General features: G+C 36.5%; 1 protein-coding gene across 1 annotated transcript in view; it reads left to right on the forward strand.

Moving 5' to 3' along the window:
- The window catches only part of KATNAL1 (katanin catalytic subunit A1 like 1), a 72185-nt gene that overhangs the window by 31607 nt on the left and 25261 nt on the right, over window positions 1-15317 (forward strand). The window lies entirely within an intron of this gene.

Raw genomic sequence — 15317 nt, forward strand, 5'->3', positions numbered from 1 at the left:
GCATGACTCTTTCTGAATTATGGTTTTCTCTGGGTATATGCCCAGTAGTGGGATTGCTGGATCATATGGTAATTCTATTTTTAGTTTTTTAAGGAACCTCCGTACTGTTCTCCATAGTGGCTGTACCCATTTACATTCCCACCAAGAGTGCAAGAGGGTTCCCTTTTCTCCACACCCTCTCCAGCATTTGTTGTTTGTAGATTTTCTGATGATGCCCATTCTAACTGGTGTGAGGTGATACCTCATTGTAGTTTTGATTTGCATTTCTCTAATAATTAGTGATGTTGAGCAGCTTTTCATGTGCTTCTTGGCCATCTGTATGTCTTCTTTGGAGAAATGTCTGTTTAGGTCTTCTGCCCATTTTTTGATTGGGTTGTTTATTTCTTTAATATTGAGCTGCATGAGCTGTTTATATATTTTGGAGATTAATCCTTTGTCCGTTGATGCGTTTGTGAATATTTTCTCCCATTCTGAGAGTTGTCTTTTCATCTTGTTTATGGTTTCCTTTGCTTTGCAAAAGCTTTTAAGTTTCATTAGGTCCCATTTGTTTATTTTTGTTTTTATTTCTATTACTCTAGGAGGTGGATCAAAAAAGATCTTGCTGTGATTTATGTCAAAGAGTGTTCTTCCTATGTTTTCCTCTAAGAGTTTTATAGTGTCTGGTCTTAGATTTAGGTCTCGAATCCATTTTGAGTTTATTTTTGTGTATGGTGTTAGGGAGTGTTCTAATTTCATTCTTTAACGTGTAGCTGTCCAGTTTTCCCAGCACCACTTATTGAAGAGACTGCCTTTTCTCCATTGTATATCTTTGCCTCCTTTGTCATGGATTAGTTGACCATACGTGCGTGGGTTTATCTCTGGGCTTTCTATCTTGTTCCATTGATCTATGTTTCTGATTTTGTGCCAGTACCATATTGTCTTGATTACTGTAGCTTTGTAGTATGGTCTGAAGTCAGGGAGTCTGATTCCTCCAGCTCCGTTTTTTCCCCTCAAGACTGCTTTGGCTATTCGGGGTCTTTTGTGTCTCCATACAAATTTTGAGATGATTTGTTCTAGTTCCGTAAAAAATGCCATTGGTAATTTGATATGGATTGCATTGAATCTGTAGATTGCTTTGGGTAATATAGTCATTTTCACAATATTGATTTTTCCAATCCAAGAACATGGTATATCTCTCCATCTGTTTGTATCATCTTTAATTTCTTTCATCAGTGTCTTATAGTTTTCTGCATACAGGTCTTTTGTGTCCCTAGGTAGTTTATTCCTAGATATTTTATTCTTTTTGTTGCAGTGGTAAATGGGAGTGTTTCCATAATTTCTCTTTCAGATTTTTCATCATTAGTGTATAGGAATGCAAGAGATTTCTGTGCATTAATTTTGTATCCTGCAACTTTACCAAATTCATTGATTAGCTCTAGTAGTCTTCTGGTGGCATTTTTAGGATTCTCTGTGTATAGTATCATGTAATCTGCAGACACTGACAGTTTTACTTCTTCTTTTCCAATTTGTATTTCTTTTATTTCTTTTTCTTCTCTGATTGCTGTGGCTAGGACTTCCAAAACTATGTTGAATAATAGTGGTGACAGTGGACATCCTTGTCTCATTCCTGATCTTAGAGGAAATGCTTTCAGTTTTTCACCATTGAGAATGATGTTGGCCGTGGGTTTGTCATATATTATTATGTTGAGGTAGGTTCCTTCTTTGCCCACTTCTTGGAGAGTTTTTATCATAAATGCGTGTTGAATTTTGTCAAAAGCTTTTTCTGCATCTATTGAGGTGATCATATGGTTTTTATTCTTCAATTTGTTAATATGGTGTATCACATTGATTGATTTGCATATATTGAAGAATCCTTGCATCCCTGGGATAAATCCCACTTGATCATGGTGTATGATCCTTTTAATGTGTTGTTGGATTCTGTTTGCTAGTATTTTGTTGAGGATTTTTGCCTCTATATTCATCAGTGATATTGGTCTGTAATTTTCTTTTTTTGTAGTATCTTTGTCTGGTTTTGGTATCAGGGTGATGGTGGCCTCATAGAATGAGTTTGGAGTGTTCCTTCCTCTGTAATTTTTTGGAAGAGTTTGAGAAGGATCGGTGTTAGCTCTTCTCTAAATGTTTGATAGAATTCACCTGTGAAGCCATCTGGTCCTGGACTTCTGTTTGTTGGAAGATTTTTAATCACAGTTTCAATTTCATTACTTGTGATTGGTCTGTTCATATTTTCTGTTTTCTTCTGGTTCAGTCTTGGAAGGTTATACCTTTCTAAGAATTTGTCCATTTCTTCCAGGTTGTCCATTTTGTTGGCATAGAGTTGCTTGTAGTAGTCTCTTAGGGTGCTTTGTATTTCTGTGGTGTCTGTTGTAACTTCTCCTTTTTCATTTCTAATTTTATTGATTTGAGTCCTCTCCCTCTTTTTCTTGATGACTCTGGCTAATGGTTTATCAATTTTGTTTATCTTCTCCAAGAACCAGCTTTTAGCTTTATTGATCTTTGCTCTTGTTCTCTTTGTTTCTATTTCATTTATTTCTGCTCTGATAGTTATGATTTCTTTCCTTCTGCTAACTTTGGGTTTTGTTTGTTCTTCTTTCTCTAGTTCCTTTAGGTGTAAGGTTAGATTGTTTATTTGAGATTTTTCTTGTTTCTTGAGGTAGACCTGTATGACTATAAACTTCCTTCTTAGAACTGCTTTTGCTGCATCTCATAGGTTTTGGATCATCGTGTTTTCATTGTCATTTGTCTCTAGGTATTTTTTGATTTCCTCTTTGATTTGTTCAGTGATCTCTTGGTTATTTAGTAACGTATTGTTTAGCCTCCATGTGTATGTGATTTTTACATTTTTTTCCCTGTAATTCATTTCTAATCACATAGTGTTGTGGTCAGAAAAAATGCTTGATATGATTTCAATTTTCTTAAATTTACTGAGGCTTGATTTGTGACCCAGGATGTGATCGATCCTGGAGAATGTTCCATGCGCACTTGAGAAGGAAGTGTAATCTGCTGTTTTTGGATGGAATGTCCTATCAGTTAAATCTATCTGGTCTATTGTATCATTTAAAGCTTCTGTTTCCTTATTTATTTTCATTATGGATAATCTGTCCATTGGTGCAAGTGAGGTGTTAAAGTCCCCCACTATTATTGTGTTACTGTCGATTTCCTCTTTTATAGCTGTTAGCAGTTGCCTTATGTATTGAGGTTCTCCTATGTTGGGTGCATACATATTTATAATTGTTATATCTTCTTGGAATGATCATTATGTAGTGTCCTTCCTTGTCTCTTGTAACATTCTTTATTTTAAAGTCTATTTTATCTGATATGAGTATTGCTACTCCAGCTTTCTTCAGATTTCTGTTTGCCTGGAATATCTTTTTCCATCCCCTCACTTTCAGTCTGTATGTGTCCCTAGGTCTGAAGTGGGTCTCTTGTAGACAGCATATATATGGCTCTTGTTTTTGTATCCATTCAGCAAGCCTCTGTCTTTTGGTTGGAGCATTTAATCCATTCACGTTTAAGGTAATTATCGATATGTATGTTCCTATTACCATTTTCTTAATGGTTTTGTTTTTGTGGATCCTTTTCCTCTCTTGTGTTTCCCACTTAGAGAAGTTCCTTTAGCATTTGTTGTAGAGCTGGTTTGGTGGTGCTGAATTCTCTTAGCCTTTGCTTGTCTGTAAAGCTTTTGATTTCTCCATTGAATCTGAATGAGATCCTTGCGGGGTAGAGTAATCTTGATTGTAGGTTCTTCCCTTTCATCACTTTAAGTATATCATGCCACTCCCTTCTGGCTTGTAGAGTTTCTGCTGAGAAATCAGCTGTTAACCTTATGGGAGTTCCCTTGTATGTTATTTGTCGTTTTTCCTTTGCTGCTTTCAATAATTTTTCTTTGTCTTTAATTTTTGCCAGTTTGATTACTATGTGTCTTGGCGTGTTTCTCCTTGGGTTTATCCTGTATAGGACTCACTGCGCTTCCTGGACTTGGGTGGCTATTTCCTTTCCCATGTTAGGGAAGTTTTCGACTATAATCTCTTTGAATATTTTCTTTGGTCTTTTCTCTCTCTCTTCTCCTTCTGGGACCCCTATAATGTGAATGTTGTTGCATTTAATGTTGTCCCAGAGGTCTCTTAGGCTGTCTTCATTTCTTTTCATTCTTTTTTCTTTATTCTGTTCTGCAACAGTGAATTCCACCATTCTGTCTTCCAGGTCACTTATCTGTTCTTCTGCCTCAGTTATTCTGCTATTGATTCCTTCTAGTGTATTTTTCATTTCAGTTATTGTGTTGTTCATCTCTGTTTGTTTGTTCTTTAATTCTTCTAGATTTGTTTTAAACATTTATTGCATCTTCTCGATCTTTGCCTCCATTCTTTTTCCAAGGTCCTGGATCATCTTCACTGTCATTATTCTGAATTCTTTTTCTGTAAGGTTGCCTATCTCCACTTCATTTATGTTGTTTTTCTGGGGTTTTATCTTGTTCCTTCATCTGGTACATAGCCCTCTGCCTTTTCATCTTGTCTGTCTTTCTGTGAATGTGCTTTTTGTTCCACAGGCTACAGTATTGTAGTTCTTCTTGCTTCTGCTGTCTGCCCTCTAAAATGGAGCTTTTTTTTGGCCAGATTTTAGTTCCCCGACCAGGGATCGAGCCTGTGCCCCCTGCAGTGGAAGTGCAGAGTCCTAACCACTGGACCGCCAGGGAAGTCCTGAGCGTTTATAGAAATATTCAAAATAAAGTTTTAAAACTTAAAAAGTATTTTAACTAGTATTCTGAATTAAAATGAAAACATAATTGTAGGGGAAAGATTTATAAGGAAGTAGATGTGTCTACAGTGTTCACAGAATAAGATGATAGATACGCTTTACTATTGATAAAAATTTTTTAAACTTTGATTTATCTTTAAATTTTAGAGTAAAACAAGATTTTTTTTCTTAATGAGAAAATTTCCTTTGGTTTGGGTTCAGTATGTACTTTTACTTTATCTGGGAAATTGATTGGTGAATAAACATAATACTGGGTAGAAATTCTGTGCTGTCCTTAAAATGGACTTTAGGAAAATATGCTGAAAATAATTTTTCAGAGTAAGGAGCCAGGATGACCTGACATTTCTCTTAGCCTTAATTTTAATGAAAAGACAAAAATAAATTTTTAGTGATAGCATTTCCTGTTTCCTTTATGATGTCATAAATGAATGAGGATGTTATTGAATTGCCACAGAGAAGTTTTATTTTCCTAGCTAGGGGTTCTATATGTCATCACATTTATGCCGTGATATTTATTGTGAAAATACAGCTTATAACTAATAGCAAATGGTTATCCTTAAAAATTACATACTATATTTGAATATTTTTACTCTATATGATTTCAGTCAGTGGTAAGGACTCTACACAGACCAACTTCCTACACCTTGTGGTTTTTTAGACCATAATGGAATAAAACTGATGTTTTCTGAGTATTTCTATTCAGGAGATAGAGCCAAAGACATATTCTCTCTACCTCGCTAGGACACTGAAAATGAATTAGATTTTTTTATGTTTGTAATTTGTTCAAGCTATTATGTCATAAAACAGTAAGTGATTCCATTTCAGATCCTTTTGGGATTAGTGAGGGGTACTAATAAATAAATAAATTTTCCTGCTGATGAAGTTGAACTGGTTCTCCCCATTACAAAAGCCGCATAATGGATACTTACAAATCTGTGTCTTATATATCATCTTTGTTTCTTCCTCTGTTCTTCATTTTTGTGCTGCTAGCCTTGGTTTGCAGTTTAGAGAATAAGGTGGTGGCTGAAGTCCACCCATCACTCTGCTAGTAGCTTTTAGATAAACTTTTAGAACCAGGTAAGGAACTTTCAGTCTTTATCTTACCTTCATATAACACAAGAGAAGGATATTGGTCGTGGTTTATTGGATGCTTCCCTGCTAGGTACCATTTGGAGCGATTACACAATAATTTATGAAATAGTCCCAAGTAGTAGGCAGTCATTTTATCCCCATTTTTACAAATGAAGAAACTGAGATAGAGCTAAAGTATCTTATCCAAAGTCATAGAGTAAGGAATGGAGCTTTGGGAATCACAGATCTTTTTCCTCTTTATTTTAGTATTTTTCATATTATGTAGTATCCCTACCAAATTAGATTAAAAGTCTGGTTGGATTTGAAAAGAGTTCCAGAAAAATTAAATAAATGTTGATTTTAAAATGGGATTCTTAAGCAAAGAACAAAACAGCCAGGCAGCATTTGTTGAATGTCAGATAAATTTCTCTGGATATTGTAAATTGTCTTTTACTTAAAAAGTTCCAAATAATTTTCTAAATCTTAGTTGTTCTTCATTCACATGTAAGTACTCAGAATGTCACTGGAAAATAAGCCCTTTAATAAAAGAAAAAGAAGAGTTGTTTGAAGATAAAAGAGACTTTCTGAGTCACTCTGGAAACAAAAGGGATTACAATTAAAAAAAAAACTCATAGAAACTTCATTAGAATTTGAAAGGTGTGCTTGGTTCAGTTATGATCCTTGTAAGCACTCAGATATTCATTAGAATACTGGAGTCCTTAAATTCACTGGAAGCGGTGATAGGGTTTGAGGCAGTTCAGATGAAACTGACAGATATCCATTGCCATTGAAAGCTAATTTGAAATCGAGTACTGAAGGGTACTCAGAGTTGTTGGTTTTTTTAAATCAGCTTTGTGTGTTGCAACCAGCTTAAAAAGAAAAATGAAATAGACTAGAAAATTCAGACTGCATTGCCCATTATAAGGACAGTATTATTTTGAGAAAAAAATTTGTTATATAAGTATGTAAAAATTTAGTTATATATTTGTATACACTAGCTCATGATCTAAGATGAATTTATTACTTTGTGTCATGGTCAGAAGTTTGAAAGCTGCTTTTCTGCTCTAGCCACTTAACTTTATAGATGTTAAAAAAAGAGAGGAGAGGAGAAATTACATGTTTTGCTTAAGACTCTCAGTATCTTTGGATGCTTAGTTTAGTCTTGTGAACTGTATGAGGAAGCAGCTAGTAAGAAAAGCAGTAGCAACAGGTCTCACTCTGCCTTGAGCATTCTTAACCTGTCCCAGTCCTCCCTACAAATTCCTGTGAGCTCAGGGTTATTTTCCCTGTACTGTGTACGAAGAAATTGAGACACTGAAGTTACAACTGCAAGTAGGTGGTGGAACTAGGATTTGAACTCTAATACCTGAGCTTTTAACCATTATGCTATGCAGCCTCTTATTTGAAAATGCTTGCTGTCTTATTTTAATGTATCACAAATATCTATTTCTTTTAAGAGTACCAGTTCACTTTCTGAGAGTGATTAAATCTTTTTCTTCTTTTTTTTTTTTAAACTGCTAACAGGCTTCAAGTTAGGTCCAATCTTAAAAATGCTATTTTTCAATAAATAACAGTCACTGTGTATGGTGATCTGTTATTCAAGCCTTACAGTTTTTTCCCCTGAGGTACAGCGTCATCATGAGGCCAGTTTGTTACGCCATTTACTTAATGTACCTTTATTAAGTGCATACTTTGTGTTAGTCATACTTCTAGGTACTAGGAAGGCAAACTTTAATATGTGACTCCTGGCCTCAAGTTGATTGTTATTGATGAGAGGGAATCAGATGAATAAATTAACCTTTACAGCCATATTTTTTAGTCTTATTTGAATGTACCTGAGAAAAATGGTTATTTTTATTTTACTATCTAAGTCTAGAGTCAGTGTAGAAATATACATAGAAATAACAAATGCATTTTTTAATTTAAAAAGGATAGTCTAAAAGTAAAATATTAGGTAACAGAATAGATGTTTTGATATTATAAACCAAAAATAAATTTAATTAATAAAATTCTGATTCTCAAATATTTATAAGACTATGATTAATTAACTCTTAGTGAAATGAGCAGTGCTTCCATTATGATCTCATGATTAAAGTTGTATGTGCTTTTAGATAGAATTCAAATTAAAGTATGGTAAATCATCTTCAGAGACTTAATTTAAAGCTATTAAACTTAAAGGACTTCATTTCATTGAATTATAACAAATGGCCATTTTTTGAATATTTTCCTTCTCTGATTACATGTAGGGATGTCTGATATGGAGAGACATTGTAAACTTGGTTGGAGTATTCTTTTAAATTTATTTATTTATTTATGGCTGTGTTGGGTCTTCGTTTCTGTGCGAGGGCTTTCTCTAGCTGTGGCAAGCGGGGGCCACTCTTCATGGCGGTGCGCGGGTCTCTCACTATCGCGGCCTCTCTTGTTGCGGAGCACAGGTTCCAGACGCGCAGGCTCAGTAGTTGTGGCTCACGGGCCCAGTTGCTCCGCGGCATGTGGGATCCTCCCAGACCAGGGCTCGAACCCATGTCCTCTGCATTGGCAGGCAGATTCTCAACCACTGCGCCACCAGGGAAGCCCCTGGAGTATTCTTTTGAGAACTGTTGATCGGTGGTTATACAAGTGAACAGTGACTTAAAAAAATCTTTTTATTGAAGAAAAGTGTATACATTATAAGGGTATATTTGATGAATGATGATCATCTAACCAGCAGTGTACTGGTAAACGTTTAATAACTAGTTTTCTGAAGGAGAAAAAAGCGTATGTGTATATAAACACGTATATATACACACACAAATTTATTATAAATCTGACTGATATAAAGGATGTGCAGCATATAATTTACAAATAATAAAATATACAGTACTCTTTAGTGTAAACTTTATAGAGCCAATGGATCCTCACCGAATGCCTTTGCTGCTTTTTGCTTAACTCTTGCAAATGTAGGTACCTATGGTTGCAGTTGACAGATGATTAGGAATGTAGTTCTGTTAGGATATTAGTTGATATTTTGTTTTTATTAATGAGTCAGATGAAAGCGAAACAACAGAAACATATGTGGGAACTTCACTCATTGATCAATCACTTGAGCAACTTTGATGAATCAGATCATGGTTTTCAAATACTGGAAAATTATTTCCTTCATTTTTTGTGCTATTTACATTGTAACAACTATAGAAATGACACACTTTTAAAATGTAATATCTTCCCCATTACTTTAAGTCTAGACAGTTAACAAAACAAGAAATCAAACCCTGTTTTATAGCATTTTCTGGTTTCTCTGGTATAAAAACTTTCACTATGATGGATTTCAAGTTACCAACATGAAGTCACTGAACTCAGAGTCAAGATAAGATGGGTAGTAGCCTACCATTCTATAGTGTAGACACAGTAGACTTAAGTAACCTTAAGTGCATAAGTAATAGTTAAATAGTTAGAAGTGAGGAGTTTTGAGTAATTACCACTTCTGTTTTTAATATAATTTATTCTGTTTGTGTAATTTAATTTTTATCAATGGCTGTTTTTTATAGAAAAATTCCTGCAAATTTAATAATTGGCTCTTACAAACCAGTAGGAGTCCGCTTCGGCTGACTGCGTTTAACCTCTGTAACTACCATGTAATCCATGTAACTATCACTCAGGGGTCAAGAATAGAACATTTAGCACCTCAGAAGCCATACTCAGGATCCCTTCTGATCCCTGACACTTCTTTCTCAGAAGTAACCACTATTCTGCCACTTTGTTTCCAAAGATAACCACTATTCTGATTTCTAATACCATAAATTAGTTATACCTTTTTTGAAACTTTACGTACAGTAAGTATTCTTTTTTTGTCTGGCTTTTTTTGCTCAACATATGTTGGTGAGATTTCGCCATCCTGTTGCATATCTCTGAAGTTTGTTTATTTTCATTAATATACAGTATTATACCACAGTTGAATCTGTTTTACTATTAGTGAATTTTTGGATTGCTTTCAGTTTGAAACTATTATTAATAATGCTACCTTGGATAGTTTTGTACTTATCCTTTGGTATATATGTGAGCATATATACCTTTCTAGTGAGCATATACCTAGGAGTGGAACTGATGGGCCATAGGTTATGCATATGTTAAACTTCAGTAGGTAATACCAAATAGTTTTCCAAAGTGATTATACCAATTTCCACGTCTGCCTGCAGAGCACGAAAGTTCTAGTTGCTCCACATCCTCACCAACACTTGATATTGTCTCTCTCTTGTGGGTGAATCTCGTTGTGATTTTACCAGCATATCTACTATGTATTGTGTACTTATCTGATAACTTCTGAGGTTAAAAGTTCTTTCATGGACTTCCCTGGTGGCGCAGTGGTTGAGAGTCTGCCTGCCGATGCAGGGGATAAGGGTTCGTGCCCCGGTCCGGGAAGATCGCACGTGCCGTGGAGTGGCTGGGCCCATGAGCCATGGCCGCTGAACCTGCGCGTCCGGAGCCTGTGCTCCGCAACGGGAGAGGCCACAGCAGTGAGAGGCCCGTGTACCGCAAAAAAAAAAAAAAAAAAAAAAAAAAATGTTCTTTCATATGTTTATTTGCCATTCGTATTATCAGTGACTTGTTTTTAAGAAATATCCTGTTCTGTCCTTTGGATATTAAATCGCTCCACAAATTTTTTCTCTCATGGCAGCTGATTAATAGTGTTGGTTTTTGCTTTTATTTTTATTATTTTAAATTTTATTGCATTAGATTATAGTAAAGTAGTTACTTGCTGTTCTGTCCCTAAATGTTTTACTGTGTTTTACTTGTTTGTATGTTGTGTCCCCTAATGTGAGTGTATGCCTCTGAGGGCAGGATTTTTGTCTGCTTGGATCACTGCTATTTCCCAGTACCTAGAATAGTGACTGGTACAGAGTAAGTATTCATAAATATTGCTGCAAGAATGCATTTATTGATAAGTAAGCAGAATGCTATGGATTCGTTATTTCAACTTAAATATATTTTGTATTAACACTCCAATGCAAGGCATGACACTGAAATTAGTAAGCATTTTGCATTTATCAACGTACTTTCCCTTGTAAATAATAAAGTCTTATCTCTAAAATATCAGTTTAGAGATCTTGTCTAACTTTTCCTGTGTTTGCTTCTCACACTGCGGTAGGAGTAGCCCAAAGTGTGCAGCCTTATGCCATAGTGTACAAAGGGGTTGAAAGCACTGGTTCTGAAGCCAGACTGCCTAGGATCTAGCTGTGTGTCCTTGGACAATTTACTCAAGCTCTTGGTGCCTCAGTTTTCTCATCTATGAGGTAGAAATAATACGAGTACCTAACTCATAGGACCTTTAAGATTGTTATGTCAAGTGCTTAGAACAGTGCCTGGCATATAGCAAGCTGTAAACGAGTGTTAGCTGTAAAGGTAACATGACAGTGGGGAACTAACACAGGTATGATACAGAATAAAGATCATGTTAAAAAAAAAAAAAAGAGAAACAATGAGATTTCCAAGCAATTTTGCACTTGCCTTGGGCTGTTGAACTCAGGAAACAGATGAATAAGTGGGCAAGTGAGAGGCAGTGGCTTTACCCAAAGAATCAAAGGTCAGCTATCATTCAACTCACACATCCCTGTGATTGGGGGCCGGTGGTTTTTATTATTAATTAGCCACTGATTCTAACATCGGGTAGCTCACTACCTACAAGAGAGATGACTCCGTTGATGGATGGACTCATTGTTAGAAAATTCTTTCTTTTGTCGATCTGAAATTTACCTCTTCTGTCACTTTGTACTGGTCCTGGTTCTTTCCTTTGGAGTAATATAGAGTACATACAGGTAAGGAGGTCAGTTGGTTGTGTTGCTCCGTTAACATTTTCTTCTTCAGCTTAAATGTCTCTAGGGTCCCTGAGCCTCCTCCATATGACATGGGTTTTGAACCCTTCATTACTCTTCTCTCGGTATAATTTATTTGTCAGCATTTTTCTTAAAATGTAAGACCCAGAGCCAGTAACTGAGCATGTTTCTCTTAGATGGCACACAGTGAAATATTAAAACTATTATTTGCATTTTAGGCTATTCTGTGTCATTAATTGACTCTATAATATTGAGTTGGTCATTAATTTTCTCATCTTCCTCAAATAGTATACCAATGAAAGATCATAAACAAACTTTTTGATATGGGTAATTTAGACACTCGTAAAAAGAAGCTAAAATACTTCGCTTTAATGAGAAAAAGTATATCAGTCTTCATGCTAATAATCAAATTTTTGCTAATTAATGTGAAAATTTAAGCAAAGATTTCTAAGATCATTTCAGTGATGTTGCAGCTATTACTATTATTATAAACTGTACAGGTAATAATATCTTGGGTGAGGTTAGCTTTATTGCCTGAAAACTAAACTTCTTTTAGGTGTTGTAGTTAATCTAGTTGGTTAACTGAAACCAGAGCTACTAACTTATATTTGATATCCCTATTTTAATTTATCTGAGTATTTGTTATGAAGGATAATTGTCACCCATTTTGTGATTTCCCAATATAACCAAATAAATTATTTATTTTTAGTTTCCTTAATTTGTTGTTTAGTAACCTCACCATTTTGGTTTGAAAAAGTTCTAGAATCTTCTTTGTAGTACTTAATTTGTATTCAGGTCTCATTTCTACCATTGAGAAACTTTGGGTGCTAGGGCACGTCCTTTGACTAGCTTCTTTTTTTTAACATCTTTATTAGTGTATAATTGCTTTACATTGTTGTGTTAGTTTCTGCTGTATAACAAAGTGAATCAGCTATACATATACATTTATCCCCATATCTCCTCCCTCTTGGGTCTCCCTCCCACCCTCCCTATCCCACCTCTCTAGGTGGTCACAAAGCATGGAGCTGATCTCCCTGTGCTATGTGGCTGCTTCCCACTAGCTATCTGTTTTACATTTGGTAGTGTATATATGTCCATGCCACTCTCTCACTTCGTCCCAGCTTACCCTTCCCCCTCCCCATGTCCTCAAGTCCACCCTAAGTCTGTGTCTTTATTCCTGTCCTACCCCTAGGTTCTTCAGAACCTTTTTTTTTTTTTTTTTGACTAACTTTATACACTGTCCTCTTCTGTGAATTGAGAGCCTTGACCTTGACTACTGCAATAGGTCTTTGTTTTTCTGCTTCTCCTTCTCCCTCCAGCCCATCCTTTTTCCATATCGCAGCTAACAGGGTCATTTTAAAATGTAAATCAGATCCTGTCATTCCCCTGCTTAGCACATTTCAAAAATTTCCCCGTGTACTTAGAATAAAATCTAAATTCCTTCCCATGGCCTATACGGGCCCAGTGAGCTGGCCTCTGATCATCTCTCCAACTTATTCTTTTTGCTCAATACCTTTTAGCTATAGTAAATAGCTATAGACCATAGCTATAGCTATAGACCATTCAGTTTTTTCATAGCACTTAACAGTTTATAATTATGTATGTTTTGGGTTTGTTTACTTGTTAATTGTTTCCACCACAAGACTGGATGCTCAGTGAGGGCAGGTAATGTATTTTCATTCACTGATCTGAAACTGAATGTGTTGGACATAGATGGTCACATATTTATTGTTCTTAAAATCCTATGATTCCTATTACTTCCAGATAAGTGTGCAGCTTTTCGTTTCCCTTGGTAGTGTTTATCAAATCCTCCCCCACCACTTGGACATTCATATTAAAATGACTGTCTGCCTATATATATATATATATATTTTTTTTTTTTTTCTGAGGTACGCGGGCCTCTCACTGTTGTGGCCTCTCCCGTTACAGAGCACAGCCTCCGGACGCGCAGGCTCAGCGGCCACGGCTCACGGGCCCAGCCGCTCCACGGCATGTGGGATCTTCCTGGACCGGGTCACGAACCCGTGTCCCCTGCATCAGCAGGCAGACTCTCAACCACTGCGCCAGCAGGGAAGCCCTGCCTATATTTTTTAATACTAATTTTTTGGTAAGTCTAAAATTACAGTGTCAGGACTTCTCTGGTGACGCAGTGGTTGAGAATCCGTCTGCCAATGCAGGGGACACGGGTTTGATCACTGGTCTAGGAAGATCCCACATGCCAAGGAGCGACTAAGCCCGTGTGCCACAACTACCGAGCCCGTGAGCCACAACTACTGAGCCCGCATGCCACAACTGCTGAAGCCCACGTGCCTAGAGCCCATGCTCCGCAACAAGAGAAGCCACTGCAATGAGAAGCCCATGCATTGCAATGAAGAGTAGCCCCTGATCGCCGCAACTAAAGAAAGCCCATGCGCAGCAGTGAAGACCCAACGCAGCCAAAAATAAATAAATAAATAAAATAGTTACAGTGTCATATCAAAGCTTGTTAAGTCCCAGATATATCAGTGTCTGTTGCATTCTTTGGTTGATTTATTTCTAGAACAGTTTTAAAATGATTACACAGTGTTCCCAGTGATTTGTTTGAATGTGACTAGCCTTGGCCTATCATTATTATAAAATGTGATTCTAGGCTGTGCTTATTTTAAATTTGTTGATGTTATTTTTGTTGCGTAGGCATGCCAGCAGTTTATTCCTTTTAAGTGTCAGTATTGGGATCTGTCATCTGAAATACAAGAATCTTTCTGAAAACTTAGCTTAATTCTGTTGCCATGCTACCCAGGGACAGTAAATTATTCATTTTGGGGTCAAGTCACCAGAGTACTGTTTGGCCATTTACCTAGTGGCTTAAAGAGCTAGAGTGTTTGCCCAAAGGGAGCCATTTAGGCCTCTCTCAGCACTTAGGATCTAGTTTATGGTTTATCTCAGATGGAGTGTGGTAGGAGAGGCTCATCCTGTTCTCTCTCTTCAGATTGAAGCTTAGGAAACTGACTCATTTTTGGACCGTATTTCCTTTCATTTTTACATTAACAGTAACTGTGGAGCTGAAGCTCTGGGGAGGTGCTTGGCTCTGTCTGCTGAAGTAGTTCCAGTGGTTGAACTCTCTCTGGCAGCTGAGCATGTTTCATTTAAAGCTCTTCAGAGCCGAGTAAATCTTGGCAGAACTCCATAGAAACCATAGCATATAACTCTTTTTTAAAGCTACTATATTATTAAATAAAGAATTTGGGGTAAAGTGATTGCTTTAATGGTCCTAATGATACTATTTTAAAAGGTCCTTTTATCATTGTCATTACAGTGACTTTATGATGTGGTCCAAGGACTTTACTAGGAAGAAACCCTCAGCCCTGAGTGGGTACTTACAGTGACAGGGAAAAGGCTTTGTAAGATGCAGTTCAGGGTGCCACCTCTTTCCTCGTCTGCAGCCTCTTTCCTGGATGCTTAGGAGGATAGTTCTGCCACACATAGCCTAGTCTTTTGTTGTTTTTAATGAAGTATAGTTGATTTACAATGTTGTGTTAGTTTCAGGTGTACAGCACAGTGATTCAGTTATATACATTATATATATATATTTTTTTTTTCAGATTCTTTTTCCTTATAGTTTATTACAAAATATTGAGTGTAGTACTGTGTAGTGCTATACAGCAGGTCCTTGCTGGTTACCTATTTTATATATAGTAGTGTGTG

The sequence above is a fragment of the Grampus griseus genome (assembly GCF_964374135.1).
Source record: "Grampus griseus genome assembly, chromosome: 18".
NCBI lineage: Eukaryota > Metazoa > Chordata > Mammalia > Artiodactyla > Delphinidae > Grampus > Grampus griseus.